Raw genomic sequence first — 18,598 nt, 5'->3', positions numbered from 1 at the left:
AAACAAATCCTAATGTGTGTAAATGATGCTAAGTTGAGTGAATCCCTTCAATCTTTGGTCCTTTAAATGCATTTTGGCGCCAAAGTTGGTTGCAATTTGGGCCCCACAGCTCTCAGAAGTCACTAGTCACGCTTTCTATTAAAAATCATGGCGGCCATTGGCGTGTAGGCACACAGCGCGCGTGCGCGTCCCTGAAGATTTCGCAATCCATGCGTGCGCATACCGTGCGCGTGCACGTGGATGTTGTTTCTCAAATCTTTGGCTTTTCATAATTTCTCCATTTTGTATGCTTTTCTTTCACTCCTTTGATTCTTCCCTAGCCTTTTTCATTGAATAAATGTGGGTAAAAGGTCATAAAATCTCCTAAATTAGGCACAAGATAAACCCTACAAAGGGGGTTTATCAGTTTCCTTGGGGTTTCTTTTTTTAATTACATGTATATATTGCTATGCTTGGACCGGTATCTTCGCAACCAGATATTGAGTTTTGATATTCCTGTTTTTGGCACTCTTATATATATATTGCTCCTGCTACTTAGCCTAGAGCCTTGAGTATTGTACAGGGACGTGCTGTAGGAGTAACCCATTACCTTCTGGGTGGAATTGCCACAACATGGGCATTCTTCTTAGCAAGAATTATTGCATTAGGATAATGCCTAGGAGGATTTGAAAAGCATTATGGCATTAAGATTTCCAAGGTTTAGCCAAGGTTTAGCTCAGGACCCCACTACACGTCGTATTTGGTTTGGTATTGCTACCGCACATGACTTCGAGAGTCATGATGATATTATTGAGGAACGTCTTTATCAAAATATTTTTGCTTCGCATTTCGGACAATTAGCAATAATTTTTCTGTGGACTTCCGGGAATCTGTTTCATGTAGCTTGGCAAGGAAATTTTGAGACATGGGTACAGGATCCTTTACATGTAAGACCTATTGCTCATGCAATTTGGGATCCTCATTTTGGTCAACCGGCTGTAGAAGCTTTTACTCGTGGGGGTGCTCTTGGTCCAGTGAATATTGCCTATTCTGGTGTTTATCAGTGGTGGTATACAATCGGTTTACGTACTAATGGGGATCTTTATACTGGAGCTCTTTTTCTATTATTTCTTTCAGCCATATCCTTAATAGCGGGGTGGTTACACCTACAACCGAAATGGAAACCGAGCGTTTCTTGGTTTAAAAATGTCGAATCCCGTCTTAATCATCATTTGTCAGGACTATTCGGAGTCAATTCCTTGGCTTGGACAGGACATTTAGTTCATGTCGCTATTCCAGGAGCTAGAGGGGAATACGTTCGATGGAATAATTTTTTAGGTGTATTGCCACATCCTCAAGGATTATGTCCACTTTTTACAGGCCAGTGGAATCTTTATGCTCAAAACCCAGATTCCAGTAGTCATTATATATATATATATATATATATATATATCCAATCTCGCTTTAGCTTATTCCTTTATTCGTTACATTTTCGATCGGAGTGTTGCGCGTTCAAGTTACGATTTTGTTGTACCCTTTTTCTTCAAAGGCTCCTAGTTATAATCATTTTTCACACTACTATACGTACCAAATTTTATTTTTAGAGGTCGTAATAACTTGTCATCTCTGAATTATGACTTAAGCATAAGACTTTATATGATAGGGTGTTACATTATGGTATCAGAGCAATTCGTTCCTATAGAGCCTGAGGGACAGACTGACTATGCTTCTGTGTATTCTCTGTATGTGTGTTATGTGCTATTAGTATATCTGCTTGATATAACTGGCATAAACGTTCATGAGCATACATTTGGGACTTTGAAGCACTAAACTTCCGATATTGAGACTGATCAACTTAATATCGATTGTTTGGTGTGTATAGGAACCAGATGGCGCCTCGTGGATGCGGTAAAGACAATGGGAGAGGTCGTACTAATCCTCTGGGGCCGGGAGCTATTCCAAATAACCCGATAGACTTTATGGCGGCATTGGAGAATATGGCTGCTGCTATGCAGGCCACTGCAGAGGCCCTTTGGCAAAAGACGAACAACCATGGCAATGACGGAGGTGGAGCTCAGGGCCCGATGACACTGGCAAACTTTTTGAAGGTTAATCCACCTAAGTTTAAGGGAACTACTAGCTCGACTGAAGCAGATACTTGGTTTCAGGCTATAGAGCAAGCACTGCAAGCGCAGGTGGTACTTGAAGGGCAGTGTATTGAGTTTGCTACCTATTTGCTCACTAGGGAAGCATCGCATTGGTTGCAAGGAGCCCGACGTCTCCTGCAGTAGGGTGATGATTATATCACCTGGGATGCCTTTCGGGAGGAGTTCTATAAGAAGTACTTTCCAACTTCTGCCAGGACGGCCAAAGAACTTGAGTTGCTGCAGTTGAAGCAGGGTACTATGTCCGTATCTGAGTATACTGACAAGTTTGAGGAGTTGTTCAGGTTTTCCCGTATGTGTCAGGGAACTCCGGGAGACTATGAGAAATGGAAGTGCATTAATTATGAAGGAGGACTCCAGAGCGAGATCTTCAACTCAGTTGGACCAATGGAGATTAGGACTTTCTCAGAGTTGGTGAACAAGAGTAGGGTTGCTGAAGAGTGTGTTAAGAAGGCGGCTGCAGAGATGGGAACTCACAATGGATCATTCCCACAGAACCGAGGGAAGAACTTTGCACCTAGAGGTCTGTCTTTTAAGCGGGGAGGCTCTTTCAAGAGACCCAACAACAACAACTCCCAAGGGAAGAGGTTTGGGAAGCAGCCTCAGAATGAGCAAGCTTGTACTAGGTGCAGAAGTCACCATCCGGGAGCCCCGTGCAAGGCCGGATGGGGTTTGTGCTATTCTTGTGGTAAGGCGGGACACAAGGCCGCAAACTGTCCGGAGAAGTAGAAACAAGGTACCGGGAAGGCACAGCAGACTGGTCGGGTGTTCACCACCTCAGCTATAGGTGCTGATGAGCGGATAATTTATACGCTTTTTGGCATTGTTTTTAGGTAGTTTTTAGTATGATTTAGTTTGTTTTTAGTATATAATTATTAGTTTTTATGCAAAAATCATATTTCTAAACTTTACTATGAGTTTGTGTGTTTTTCTGTGATTTCAGGTAATTTCTGGCTGAAATTGAGGGACCTGAGCAAAAATCTGATTCAGAGGCTGAAAAAGGACTGCAGATGCTGTTGGATTTTGACCTCCCTACACTCGAAATAGATTTTCTTGAGCTACAGATGCCGAATTTGTACGCTCTCAATTGAGTTAGAAATTAGACATCTTGGGCTTTCCAGCAATGTATAATAGTCTATACTTTGCCTGAGATTCGATGGCCCAAATTGACGTTCCAAGTCAGCATAAAAATTCTGGCGTAAAAACGCCCAAACTGGCATAAAAGCTGGAGTTAAATGCCCAAAATGGCACCAGAGCTGGCGTTTAACTCCAAGAGAAGCACATGCACGTGAAAGCTTCAATGCTCAGCCCAAGCACACACCAAGTGGGCCCCGGAAGTAGATTTTTGCATCATTTACTTATTTCTGTAAACCCTATGTTACTAGTTGATTATAATAGAACTTTTCTCTATTGTATTAGTCGTCTTGGTTATTCTGGTTCCCCCTCTGGGGCCGAAACCAATGAACACCATTATCACTTATGTATTTTCAACAGTGGAGTTTCTACACACCATAGATTAAGGTGTGGAGCTCTACTGTTCCTCATGAATTAATACAAAGTACTATTGTTCTTCTATTCAATTCAAGCTTATTCTTGTTCTAAGATATTCACTCTTACTTCAACCTGATGGATGTGATGATCCATGATACTCATCATCATCCTCCCTTATGAACACGTACCTGACAACCACCTCCGTTCTATATGCTAGAGCTTGAGTGTGTATCTCTTGGCCTCCTGGTTCACGACGCATGGTTGCCTTTCCTGACAACAGAGCTTCCATTGCGTTCAATCAGAGTCTTCGTGGTGTAAGCTAGAATCAAATGGGCGGCATTCTTGAGATCCGGAAAGTCTAAACCTTGTCTATGGTATTTCGAGTAGGATCTAGGATGGGATGACTGTGACGAGCTTCAAACTCGCGCGTGTTAGGCGCAGTGACAGTTTGCAAAAGGATCAATGGATCTTATTCCGACATGATCGAGAACCGACAGATGATTAGCCATGCAGGAAACCGTAGAGGACCATTTTCACTGAGAGGATGGATGATAGCCATTGACGACGATGATCCACCTACATACAGCTTGCCATGGAAAGGAGTATGAATGATTAGATGAAGGCAATAGGAAAGCACAGGCTCAAAAGGAACAAAGCATCTTCATACGCTTATCTGAAATTCCCACCAATGAATTGCCTAAGTATTTCTATCCTATTTTATGTTCTATTTCGTTCTTTTAATTATCAAAACCCCATAATCATTTGAATCCGCCTGACTGAGATTTACAAGGTGACCATAGCTTGCTTCAAGCTGACAATCTCCGTGGGATCGACACTTACTCACGTAAGGTATTATTTGGACGACCCAGTGCACTTGCTGGTCAGCTACACGAAGTTGTGAATCACGATTTCGTGTATCAAGTTTTGGTGCCGTTGTCGGGGATTATTCGAGTTTGGACAACTGACGGTTCAACTTGTTGCTTAGATTGGGAAATTTTATTTTATGTTTAAGCTTTTTTTTACTTTTTATTTTCGAAAAAATAAATAAAAATAAAAAATTTTATTTTGTTCTTAAGAATTTCTAAGACTGAATTCTAGAGTTTCATGATGATATGTTGAAGTCTGGCTGGCTGTAAAGCCATGTCTAATTCTTTTGGACTGAGGCTTCCACTTATCATTACAAAAGCTTGTTAGTTAGTTCCCATCAATTTGGTTGTTGTATGCAATGCTCTGCTAAAGCTTGGCTGGCCTTTTGCCATGTCTAATCTTTTGGACCGAGGCTTTCACATAAAGCTTGGCTGGCTATTAAGCCATGTCTAAATTTTTGGACCGAAACTTTAGACTAACATTGCATGATTCCTGGAATTCTTATTAAAAATTTTGAAATTCTTTATTTTCTTTTTCCAAAATAATTTCAAAAATACAAAAAAAAATTTAATAAAATCATAAAACCAAAAAAAATTTATGTTTCTTGTTTGAGTCTAGTGTCAAATTTTAAGTTTGGTGTCAATTGCATGTTTCTATTTTTCTTGCATTTTTCGAAAATGTGTTCTTGTGTTCTTCATTGATCTTCAAGTTGTTCTTGATGATTTTCTTTGTCTGATCTTTAAATTCTCTTGTGTTGTGTCTTTTGTTGTTTTTCATGTGCATTCTCAACTTGTTAGTGTCTCTAGTATGAAAGTTTCTAAGTTTGGTGTCTTGCATATCTTTCTTTTCTTAAAAATTTTCAAAAATATGTTCTTGACACTACAAGAAAAAAGCGCATTTGTAACAAAAAATATTGTTACAAAACATCAAAATTTTGAAACAAAAGTTTTTTGTAACAAAAAAAGGGGTCCATTGCAGTAAGTCCCGTTACAAAAAAAAATTTTGTAATGAAAAATAGAACTGTTACAATTCAATACCATATTTTGTAACAATCTTTTCTGATACAAAAAACTAGAAGCTGTTACAAAAGTGGTAACAAATTTTGATCTTGAAGGTATTTTTCGTGACAGTCAATTTTTTTCCTATCAAAAAATTTTGTTACAAAATGTAACATAATTCTGTAACATTTTTTTTTAGTTACGAAAGCAAATTAATTATTTTGTAACAACTTTTTTTATTACAAATTACATGCATAATTTACTAAATTAATTTTTAAATTAACTAATATATTAACGATTTTAATAAGCAAGTTTACATGTATATAATATGCAAAAATATACATAAGTCAAACAATATCCTTTTAGTTAAAATTGTCTTGAAACAAAATAACATTAGCTAGTGAGTACATTGATTAGTTCAACCAAAACATAAAAGTTCTAACATAAAAGTTCAACCAAAAGCTAAAAGTTCTAACATAGATTAGTGTCACTATGAATCAAAATATTTTTGAGCTCTCAAAGTAGCATGTGTCACCATTTCAGCACTCCTGTAAATAAGAAAAACCGAAACAAAAAGTTAGGTGCATAGTCAAAAGTTCCTTAAGTTCAAAAAGTTTCTAAATTTTCAAAACAAGCAAGTTTGTATTCACTTCTCAACAATTTAAAATGCTAAAACAAGTGATACACAATCACAAGTAAATGGCATAAATTAAAGGGTTTGTTCATCAAGTAACGCGAGATAAATCATAAATGTGATGTGATGACTAGTTTCATGAAACTGCACTTGGCATCACAAGATATTATATGCGAACAGTAGCATGCCTCCAAAAAGTAGAAAAGCAAGCAGGCCCTTAATAGTGTGATACAAATTTACTAAGTCTAAATCCCAGTATATACCTGTGTAGCCCCATCAACCAGGTATATTTGTAACTAATCTGTCATGGGGAAAAAATTGCGGCCTTCAGACTTGCCACTGGTTTGGCAGACTTCATTAGGACCTGCAAGTGATCAATTACATCTAACAAGACCATGAATCAGAATAGTTACCTATATATGCATACCGCAAAATGAATCATATCTCAGAGCAGTTTAGAAACAAAACACCAACTTGTAAGTTCTAGACCCTTTATATTCACTTTTTATATATCTAATAGGCCAGATAGTAACATCATACTGAAAAAAGGAAGCATTTCTATTACTTATCAACTAACGGGAATATATTATCATCCATTGCTGTACCTCAGACCAAAATGGGATAGCCAACATTCTGTAGTAGAATAAGAAATTATCCATCTAAAACCAGCGGTAAATTAGGTGATAGATGACTTGCACACCGGGCATGATGTTTTCCTATGGAGCCAAGGATCAATACACTGCACATCACAGGTTTAGGACAGATTAGCATTTGAGATTGATAGGGTCTAATAGAAAAAATGGGATTTTCACAATCCCTTATTGAAGTACACTGTTGGATCTAACCAACTCTGGAGAAAGTTCCGTTCTCCTGAACTACCAAACTGAACAAAAATTATCTAACTAAAACCAACTAAATCCCAGTATTTATATGCAGCAGTTAAGCCTAGAATTCCTGCTCCTAACCTGCTAAACTAGCTTAAAGGATAGGAGCTAACCAGCAGCCAACCAGCAACAATTATGAACTAAGTAGTGAAGGCAGTGAAAATTCAGTTTGTCTCTCCTTACCTCTCCTCCTATAGACCAATCCAAACCTGTTCTTATCAGAGATCTATCAGAAAAATATATAAATAAATAGTTCCATTTGATGTGCTTCTTACATCTTTGTGAAATTTGTGCAAACAGGGAAGATGGCGAATAATTTCACCCTTGCCTGGGGTCTCAAGGAATATTGCACAGGCCTCTGCGAAGTTGTCATTCTGGAAAATATAGATAGGATTGTAAATCAGTCTCTACACTAAAAGTTGCAAATTCCCACAGCCCCACTTTACTGCTCACCTGGTTTCTTGCCTTAAGTCCTCAACTGTTAATGGGACAGTAGACAAGGAAGCTGTGGTTGGGCACAGGGTGTCGGCTAAAAAAATGATGAAAGTATAAATGCCATTTGACACTAGTAATAATTACCTGGATGGTGGACTCCGGCAAACTATTGATCTGATTGGAGGATGCACCAGTATGTTGGTGGTTTTGCTCATCAAGGGCCAACAACATTTCATAATCATGTCTGCATTAGGTCATGGGGAAGGCAGGAACTTTACTTTCAACATATTTTGATAACAAAAGAAAGCCAAGAAAACTTCCCCTAAACAATTGAGGGGCTAGGATTAACAAAAACTTGACAAAATAACATAGGTATCAAAGAGAAAAACTGCCAACTTGGTTAAACTATGGGAACCTCACATAACCTAGGGGCTTCTGTTCTAATGCAATGCAGTACCACTTTTATATTACATTATATTAAAATAGAGAAATGAGTTTGTTCCTCCCATCAAAATCGAATGGAAACAAGGTAGCAGAAATAGGATAACAATAGAGTAAAAGTGGAAGTAGAATAAGTTAAAGGAGTGAAGGACCTAAACCGAAGAGGCAGCAAAGACACCTCCATCAGTGACTCCATAGACAGCGCGGAGCTCAGTGGTGGTCACGGCAGCTTCCGGCGAGCCCAGCAACGACAGTAGCAGCGGTGGTGGCCTCCGTCATTCTTCTTCGCGTCTCTCACTGTCTTGTTCTACTTCTCGACAGTGACAACGCGGGGCAGCGGTGAAGGCGCAAAGAACACCCCTCCTCCTCTTCTTCGCGGCTGGGACGAGGTCTCCGGTGGCAGTGGTGGCATTGGAGGCCTCAGGGGCGAACGAAATGGCCTTTTCCTCCTCTCATCGTTGCGTCTCCTTCCGTTGTCTCTCGATCTCTCGCGCATCGTTGCCTTCTCCATGGTGGAACTCAACAGAGACGACGGCAACCTCAACCACGGCGGCTTGGCCGCGACGGAGGCGGCCCCCTTCCTCCCTCGTTTCCCTCGCGCTCTTTCCCATCTCTTCCTCCCTCTTCTCCGTTCTTCTGATTTCCCCTTCTCCCTCTCTGTCTCTGAGTGTGCGTGTGTTAGTGAATTTAGAGCACAAATTAGGAATTTTGTGTATTAAGGTTAGAATTAAAATTTTTTATAATAATTTTATAAAATATTTAAAATAAAATAATAATTTAAAATTTAAATATGATTTTGTAAAGATTATTTTTAAAAAATATAAAATTTTATTTATCAATAAATCAATGTACTTAAATAATTATTTTTAATTTAAATTATAAAGTAACCATAATAATCACATTTTACGAAATATAATTTAAATTAAAAAATGTCTTAAATTAAAGTATACATTATTTTTATTATTGAATTTTAATTTTAAATTATATGACTAATAGTAAGATCTTTAATAATAATTATATAAAAATATTATTTAATTATAAATTCTAAAATTATTTTTAAATAAATACTCTAATTTTAAGAATTAGAGATAATTAAATTATTTTTTTTAAAATACAATTTTATTATTAATTTATAAATTATTTTTAAATAAACACTAATTAAGATAAAATTAGAGATAATTAATTCTTTTATTCATAAAATTTAAAGTATTTAATTTAAAAATTTTAAATATTTAAATCAAATCATATAAAATTTTATATTTTTTTCGATTACTAAAAATTTCTAAAAGTTTATTTTGAATAAATATAATAAATTATAAATGACTTATTATTTAATTTTTGAAATAATTTTAAACTCAAAGTATCGTTAATTTGACATTAATATTTTTAGTAAAATAAATTTTCGAATATAAAATCTTATATAAATATAATAAATTATAAATTATTCATGATGTCAATTTTCAAAAATTTGAATTTTTATATTTAATATGTTGAAAAAAAAATTTATTAGTTACAAAAAATCTTTGAATTTTGTGACAAATAAATAACTTGTTACAAAAATATTATATTTTGTGATAAATTAATTTTTTGTTACGAAATATTTAGAGTTTTTGAAACAAATATATATTTTGTTACAAAATATTTTGAATTTTATAACAATATAATCTTTTATTACAAAATATTATAATATTTTGCAACAAAACAATAATTCGATACGAAAGCCAACATAATTTGTAACAAAAAAAATCACGTCGTTACAAAATATTGAAATGTTTTGTAACAAATTTTTTTGTTGTTACAAAATATTCTTATTTTGTAACAATAACTAAATATTTTACAAAAAAATCATAATTTGTAACAATTTTAATTTTGATACAAATTTTTTGTTACAAATACTCTATTTTCTTGTAGTGTGATGTTCATCATAATCTTCAAAGTGTTATTGGTGTTCATCTTGACACTCAAAGTGTTCTTGCATGCATTGTTTATTTGATCTTAGTTTTTCATGATTAGTTTCATTTTGTTGTTTTTCTCTCTCATCATTAAAAATTCAAAAAAAAGGTTTCAAAATTATGTCTTTTCAAGTCAATAATACAGAGAATTGAATATTCAGAACAAACAGCAGAAGAATCACAGAGAAAAAGCTGGGCATTTAAAACGCCCAAGGAAGAAGAAATTCTGGCGTTTAAACGCCAGCCAAGGTATCTGGCTGGGCGTTTAACACCCAAAATGGTAGACAAGTGGGCGTTAAACGCCAGAATGGATACCATTCTGGGCGTTTAACGCCAGGATAGCACCAAGGAGATAGTTTTGTTTTCAATTCAAATCTTTTTCAATTTTTTAAAACTAATTTTTCAAAATCTTATCTTTTTCATATCCTCTCATATCAATCATATCTTTTTCAAAATCAAATCTTTTTCATTTTTCTTTTCATTTTTTTCAAAAATCCTTGCTAAGAATTAATGTTGTGATTCAAAAATTTCAAGTTTGTTACTTTTTTGTTAAGAAATGTTCAATATTTGAATTCTAGAATCATATCTTTTAATTTCTTGTTAGTCAAGTCATCAATTTTAAAAAGTCAAATCTTTTTTTTAAATTTATTTTTCAATCATATCTTTTCAAACATATCTTTTTCAATCAAATCTTTTTCAAATAATATCTTTTTCAAATTTTGATTTCAAAAATATTTTCTAACTTCTTATCTTTTCAAAATTTGATTTTCAAATCTTTTCACTAATTCTCATCTTTTTCAAAATCACCTAACTATCTTTCTATCTCAAATTTTCGAAAATCACTAACCACTTTTTTCAAAAATCTTTTTAATTAACCAATTATTTTAATTTTGATATTCAAATTTCTTCTCTCTCTCATTTCCTTCTATTTAATCACTAGCACTCCTCCTCTCTTAATAATTCGAACCCCCTCCCCTCTTTATATGTTCGAATTCTTCTTTATCTACCTTATCCTTCAATTCCTCTTTTTCTCTGACACATCAAGAAATCTCTATACTGTGACATAGAGGATTATATACCTTCTTTGTTTTCTTCTCTTTCATATGAGTAGGAACAAAGATAAAGGCATTCTTGTTGAAGCTGATCCTGAACCTGAAAGGACTCTGAAGAGAAAGCTGAGAGAAGCTAAAGCACAACTCTCTGGAGAGAACCTAACAGAAATTTTCGAAAAAGAAGAAGACATGGCAGCCAAAAATAACAACAATGCCAACAATGTAAGGAAGGTGCTTGGTGACTTTACTACACCAACTCTCGACTTCTATGGGAGAAGCATCTCTATTATTACCATTGGAGCAAACAACTTTGAGCTTAAACCTCAATTAGTTTCTCTTATGCAACAGAATTGCAAGTTTCATGGACTTCCATTAGAAGATCCTCATAAGTTCTTTGCTAAATTTTTGCAATCTGTGACACTGTTAAGACCAATGGAATTGATCCCGAGGTCTACAGAGTTATGCTTTTCCCTTTTGCTGTAAGAGACAGAGCTAGTATATAGTTGAATTCACATCCTAGAGATAGCCTGAACTCTTGGAAAAAGCTGGTCAATGCCTTCTTAGCTAAATTCTTTCCACCTCAAAAGATGAGTAAGCTTACCTTCAAACAGAAGGAAGGTGAATCCCTCTATGAAGCTTGGGAAAGATACAAGCAATTGATCAGAAGGTGTCCTTCTGATGATTTCAAAATGGAGCATCATAGGTATCTTCTATGATGGTCTGTCTGAGTTATCCAAGATGTCATTGGACCATTCTGCAGGTGGATCTATTCATCTGAAGAAAACTCCTGCAGAAGCTTAGGAACTCATTGAAATGGTTACAAATAACCAGTTCATGTACACTTCTGAAAGAAATCCTGTGAACAATGGGACAACTCAGAAGAAGAGAGTTCTTGAGAACTCTGAGTAGAGCCTCTCTAACTTAGCAAACATAGTCTCTGATCTATCCAAGACCACTCTCAATTTCATGAATGAAACAAGATCCTCCATTAGAAATTTGGAGGCACAAGTGGGTCAGCTGAGTAAGAAAGTTACTGAAACTCCTCCTAGCACTCTGATGAGCGGATAATTTATACGCTTTTTGGCACTGTTTTTAGTATGCTTTGGTTAGTTTTTAGTATGTTTTTATTAGTTTTTATTTAAAATTCACTTTTCTGGGCTTTACTATGAGTTTGTGTTTTTTCTGTGATTTCAGGTAATTTCTGGCTGAAATTGAGGGACCTGAGCAAAAATCTGATTCAGAGGCTGAAAAAGGACTGCAGATGCTGTTGGATTCTGACCTCCCTGAACTCGAAGTAAATTTTCTGGAGCTACAGAAACCCAATTGACGCGATCTCAATTGCGTTGGAAAGTAGACATCCTGGGCTTTCCAGCAATGTATAATAGTCCATACTTTGCCCGAGAATTGATGGCCCAAACTGGCATTCCAAATCAGCTTCAGAATTCCCGGCGTTTAACGCCGGAACTGGCACAAAAGTTGGAGTTAAACGCCCAAACTGGCACAAAAGCTGGCGTTTAACTCCAGAAAAAGTCTCTACACATGAAAGCTTCAATGCTCAGCCCAAGCACACACCAAGTGGACCCCGGAAGTGGATTTTTACGTCATTTACTCATTCTTGTAAACCCTAGGTCACTAGTTCACCATAAATAGGACTTTTTGACATTGTATCTTTACCTCAGGATACATTACACGTTTCTTATTGTATCTTCTACGGCATGAGTCTCTAAACCCCATGGTTAGGGGTGAGGAGCTCTGCTGTGTCTTGATGGATTAATGCAATTACTACTGTTTTTCATTCAATCACGCTTGCTTCTATTCTAAGATATCACTTGTTCCTCAACTTGATGAATGTGATGATCCGTGACACTCATCATCATTCTCACCTATGAACGTGTGCTTGACAACCACCTCCGTTCTACTTTAGATTGAGTGAATATCTCTTGGATTCCTTAATCAGAATCTTCGTGGTATAAGCTAGAATTGATGGCGGCATTCAAGAGAATCCGGAAGGTCTAAACCTTGTCTGTGGTATTCTGAGTAGGATTCAAGGATTAAATGACTGTGACGAGCTTCAAACTCCTGAGGGCTGGGCGTTAGTGACAGATGCAAAAGAATCACTGGATTCTATTCCAACCTGATTGAGAACCGACAGATGATTAGCCGTGCTGTGACAGAGCGCGTTGAACATTTTCACTGAGAGGATGGGAGGTACCCATTGACAACGGTGAAACCCTACATACAACTTGCCATGGAAGGAGCCTTGCATGCATGAAGAAGAAGACAGTAGGAAAGCAGAGATTCAGAAGATAGAGCATCTCCAAGACCTCAACCTGTTCTCCATTACTGCAAAACAAGTATTTATTTCATGTTCTTTTACTTTTCACAATTAAACCTGAGAATTATTGATATCCTGACTAAGAGTTACAAGATAACCATAGCTTGCTTCAAGCCAACAATCTCTGTGGGATCGACCCTTACTCACGTAAGGTATTACTTGGACGACCCAGTGCACTTGCTGGTTAGTTGTGCGGAATTGCAAGAGTGTGATTGCAATTTCGTGCACCAAGTTTTTGGCGCCGTTGCCGGGGATTGTTCGAGTTTGGATAACTGACGGTATATCTTGTTGCTTAGATTAGGACTGTTTTATTTTTGTTGGTTTAGAGTCTTTTATTTGAGTTTAGTTTCATATTTTAAGTTTGGTGTCAATTGCATGTTTTTGTTTTCTTTTAATTTTTCGAATTTGCATGTTCTTAGTCCCTTCTTGATCTTTAAAAGTTCTAAGTTTGGTGTCTTCTTTGTGTTTTCCGTTAAAATTTTTGAGAATTTGTGTTTGATTTCCTAAAAAATTTTAAGTTTGGTGTCATTTTGTTGTTTTTCTCTTTTCTCATTTCAAAAAAAATCAAATCTTTTTCAAAAAAATTTTCAATCATATCTTCTTAATTGCTAATTCCAAAATCTTTTTAATCAATTAATTAATTTAGTTTTCAAATTGCTTTGATTTTATTCTCTTTTGGTTTTCAAATTTTTATTTTATTTTTCATTCATTTTAGTTTATTATTTTCGGTTACTTTAAAAAAAGAAAAAAGAAAAAATAAAAAAATATTCTATACTTTACTTGTGAATCCATATCATTTCCCTTTCTCCATCATGGACCCAAGTGGAATTGAGCAGTCCAGAAGGACTCTGGGGTCATATGCTAAACCCTCAACTCATTATCATGGTGCAGCAAAATTGCCAGTATTCCGGTCTTCCACAGGAAGAACCTACTGAGTTTCTGGCACAGTTCTTACAAATTGCTGACACAGTACCTAATAAAGAGGTGGATCAGGATGTCTACAGATTATTACTGTTTCCATTTGCTGTAAAAGATCAAGCTAAGAGGTGGTTGAATAACCAACCCACAGCAAGCATAAAAACATGGAGACAGTTATCAGACAAATTTCTGAATCAATTTTACCCTCCAAAAAGGATGACACAGCTAAGGCTAGACATCTAAGGCTTTAAACAAGAGGATAATGAATCCCTTTATAATGCCTGGGAGAGGTACATAGGTATGCTAAGAAAATGCCCCTCTGAAATGTTTTCAGAGTGGGTACAGTTAGACATCTTCTATTATGGGCTCACAGAAAAAGCTCAGATGTCTTTAGACCACTCAGCTGGTGGATCTATACACATGCGGAAGACGATTGAAGAGGCTCAAGAGCTGATAGATATAGTTGCTAGAAATCAACATTTATACTCAAGCAGTGAGTCCTCTATAAAAGAAGAAGCTATGGCAGTAACTACTGATCCTAACCCTCAAGAACAGATGGTTGAGCTTAATCAGCAGTTACTCATGATGACAAAACAGTTAGCAGAATTTAAAGAGATGCTCCAAGAAACTAAAATTGCTAACAAGAATATGGAAGCACAATTAAATCAGACAAGACAGCAACTATCTAAACAGATAATAGAAGAATGCCAAGTTGTTAAATTAAGGAGTGGAAAAACATTGAATGTATCAACTCAAAGCAGCAAAAAGCTAAGAAAGGAACAACTGATGGAGGATAACCAAACCACTGTCCAAAATCCCTCTGAGGACAGTAAGAGTGGTGCACGAAATTGCAATCACACTTTTGCAATTCCGCACAACTAACCAGCAAGTACACTGGGTCGTCCAAGTAATACCTTACGTGAGTAAGGGTCGATCCCACGGAGATTGTTGGCTTGAAGCAAGCTATGGTTATCTTGTAACTCTTAGTCAGGATATCAATAATTATCGGGTTTAATTGTGAAAAGTAAAAGAACATGAATTAAGTACTTGTTTGCAGTAATGGAGAACAGGTTGAGGTTTTGGAGATGCTCTATCTTCTGAATCTCTGCTTTCCTACTGTCTTCTTCTTCAAGCACGCTGGGCTCCTTCCATGGCAAGCTGTATATAGGGTTTCACTGTTGTCAATGGCTACCTCCCATCCTCTCAGTGAAAATGTTCAACGTGCTCTGTCACAGCATGGCTAATCATCTGTCGGTTCTCAATCGGGTCAGAATAGAATCCAGTGATTCTTTTGCGTCTGTCACTAACGCCCAGCCCTCAGGAGTTTGAAGCTCATCACAGTCATTCAATCCTTGAATCCTACTCAGAATACCACAGACAAGGTTTAGACCTTCCGGATTCTCTTGAATGCCGCCATCAATTCTAGCTTATACCACGAAGATTCTGATTAAAGAATCCAAGAGATATTCACTCAATCTAAAGTAGAATGGAGGTGGTTGTCAGGCACACGTTCATAAGCGAGAATGATGATGAGTGTCACGGATCATCACATTCATCAAGTTGAAGAACAAGTGATATCTTAGAATAGAAGCAAGCGTGATTGAATGAAAAACAGTAGTAATTGCATTAATCCATCAAGACACAGCAGAGCTCCTCACCCCCAACCATGGGGTTTAGAGACTCATGCTGTAGAAGATACAATGAGAAACGTGTAAAGTGTCATGAGGTGTCGATACAATGTCAAAAGATCCTATTAATAGTGAACTAGTAACCTAGGGTATACATAAATGAGTAAATGACGTAAAAATCCACTTCCGGGGTCCACTTAGTGTGTGCTTGGGCTGAGCATTGAAGCTTTCATGTGTAGAGACTTTTTCTGGAGTTAAACGCCAGCTTTTATGCCAGTTTGGGCGTTTAACTCCAATTTTTATGCCAGTTCCGGCGTTAAACGCTGGGAATTCTGAAGCTGATTTACAACGCCGGTTTGGGCCATCAAATCTCAGGCAAAATATGGACTATTATACATTTCCGGAAAGCCCAGGATGTCTACTTTCCAACGCTATTGAGAGCGCGCCAATTGGGCTTCTGTAGCTCCAGAAAATCCACTTCGAGTGCAGGGAGGTCAGAATCCAACAGCATCTGCAGTCCTTTTCAGCCTCTGAATCAGATTTTTGCTCAGGACCCTCAATTTCAGCCAGAAAATACCTGAAATCTCAGAAAAACACAAAAACTCATAGTATAGTCCAGAAAAGTGAATTTTAACTAAAAACTATTAAAAATATAATAAAAACTAACTAAAATATACTAAAAACATACTAAAAACAATGCCAAAAAGCGTATAAATTATCCGCTCATCACAACACCAAACTTAAATTGTTGCTTGTCCCCAAAAAACTGAAAATCAAGATAGAATAAAAAGAAGAGAATATACTATAGACTCCAAAATATCAAAGAAACTTAGCTCCAATTAGATGAGCGGGACTAGTAGCTTTTTGCTTCTGAACAGTTTTGGCATCTCACTTTATCCTTTGAAGTCTAGAATGATTGGCATCCATAGGAACTCAGAACTCAGATAGTGTTATTGATTCTCCTAGTTAAGTATGATATTCTTGAACATAGCTACTTTATGAGTCTTGGCTGTGGCCCAAAGCACTCTGTCTTCCAGTATTACCACCGGATACATACATGCCACAGACACATACTTAGGTGAACCTTTTCAGATTGTGACTCAGCTTTGCTAGAGTCCCCAATTAGAGGTGTCCAGAGTTCTTAAGCACACTCTTTTTGCCTTGGATCACAACTTTATTATTTTATATATATATATATATATATATATATATATATATATATATGTATGTATGTATAATTTTTTTTTTAAAATTTTGTATTCACTGCTTTTTCTTGCTTCAATCAATTTGATGATTTTTTTAGATCCTCAATAACTGTTCTCCTTTTTCATCATTCTTTCAAGAGCCAACAATTTTAACATTCTTAAAACAACAAATTCAAAAGACATATGCACTGTTCAAGCATTCATTCAGAAAATAAAAAGTATTGTCACCACATCAAGCTAATTCAACTAGTTTCAAAGATGGATTCGAAATCCTGTACTTCTTGTTCTTTTGTGATTAAAGCATTTTTCATTTAAGAGAGGTGATGGATTCATAGGACATTCATAGCTTTAAGACATGAACCTTAAATTTTATTAATCATGAATTAAGAACAAGACTCAAAAATAGATATAAGATAAGACTAATAGTAATAGAAAACAAAAATTCAAATAGGCTCCTAATGATAGAGGTTATCACAGAGTTAGGACTCAACAACCTTGATTTTGAGAAGTGGATGCTCCCTCAACTTGAGGGGAGAACTTTTGGCGTTTCAACTCTTGAAGTTCACGCCCCTGCTTCTCTTGTTCCTTCAGCAATTTGCAGAGCATGCAGTTCTGATTCTGCTGTTCTTCCTTAAGTTGTTCCATAGTTTCTTGCAACTTGGTGATAGATGCTTCTAGGCTGGCCCAGTAGTCAATTTCAGAAAATTCAGGGAGGAACTCCTGCGCCCTCTTTTTGATAGAGTTGTCTTGCATTTGTCCTTCCTTTGACTTCTTGGTGATTGGATGTTTAATTGGTATGAATTCATCTACTTCCATCTTCACCCCAGCCTCTTTACAGAGCAAGAAGATCAAGCTTGGGTAAGCCAGTTTGGCTTCAGTGGAATTCTTATTTACAATTGTGTAGATCTCACAAGCAATCAGATGATGAACCTCCACTTCTCTTCCAAGCATAATGCAATGAATCATCATTGCTCTCTTGATAGTGACCTCAGAACGGTTGCTAGTGGGCAATATGGAACGCCCAATAAAGTCTAGCCAGCCTCTTGCAATTGGTTTGAGGTCTCCCCTCTTGAGTTGGTTTGGGACACCTTTTGAATTGGTTATCCACTTAGTTCCAGGGAGGCAAATGTCCTCTAGAACTTGATCCAACCCCTTATCTGTTCTCACCATTCTCCTATTAAAGGATTCAGAATCATCTTGCAGTTGAGGCAATTTGAAGACCTCTCTTATTTTGTCCAGATGGAAGTAGATAATTTTCCCTCTAACCATGGTTCTGTAAGTATGGAAAGCAGTTTCAGTCATTCTCTGCTTATCTGTCAGCCACAGATTTGAGTAGAATTCCTGAACCATATTTCTTCCAAACTTTATCTCAGGATTGGTTAGAACTTTCCATCCTCTGTTTCGAATTTGCTCTTGGATCCCCGGATATTCATCTTCTTTTAGATCGAATTTGACTTCCGGGATCACTGACCTCAGACCCATTATTTTGTGATAATGATCTTCATGTTCTTTGGTTAAGAACTTCTCTTGATTCGAAAGACTCTTTGGATTATTCTCTTTCTTGCCTCTTAAATTGGTTTGTTTTCCCTTAGGAGCCATGATCTTGATGAATCT

General features: G+C 36.5%; 1 long non-coding RNA gene across 1 annotated transcript; it reads right to left on the bottom strand.

Moving 5' to 3' along the window:
- Positions 1-6,534: 6,534 nt before the first annotated feature.
- LOC112771069 (uncharacterized) lies at positions 6,535-7,701 on the bottom strand. Its single transcript, XR_011878807.1, has 3 exons — positions 7,598-7,701; positions 7,294-7,392; positions 6,535-6,873 (listed from the first exon to the last, which is right to left on the bottom strand). It is a non-coding gene; the product is annotated as an uncharacterized lncRNA (long non-coding RNA).
- Between the last annotated feature and the right edge of the window lie 10,897 nt (positions 7,702-18,598).

Source organism: Arachis hypogaea, chromosome 3 (genome assembly GCF_003086295.3).
Source record: "Arachis hypogaea cultivar Tifrunner chromosome 3, arahy.Tifrunner.gnm2.J5K5, whole genome shotgun sequence".
NCBI classification, from domain to species: Eukaryota; Viridiplantae; Streptophyta; class Magnoliopsida; order Fabales; family Fabaceae; genus Arachis; species Arachis hypogaea.
The sequence above is the reverse complement of the archived record's forward strand: the minus strand, read 5'-3'. Positions and strand labels throughout refer to the sequence as shown.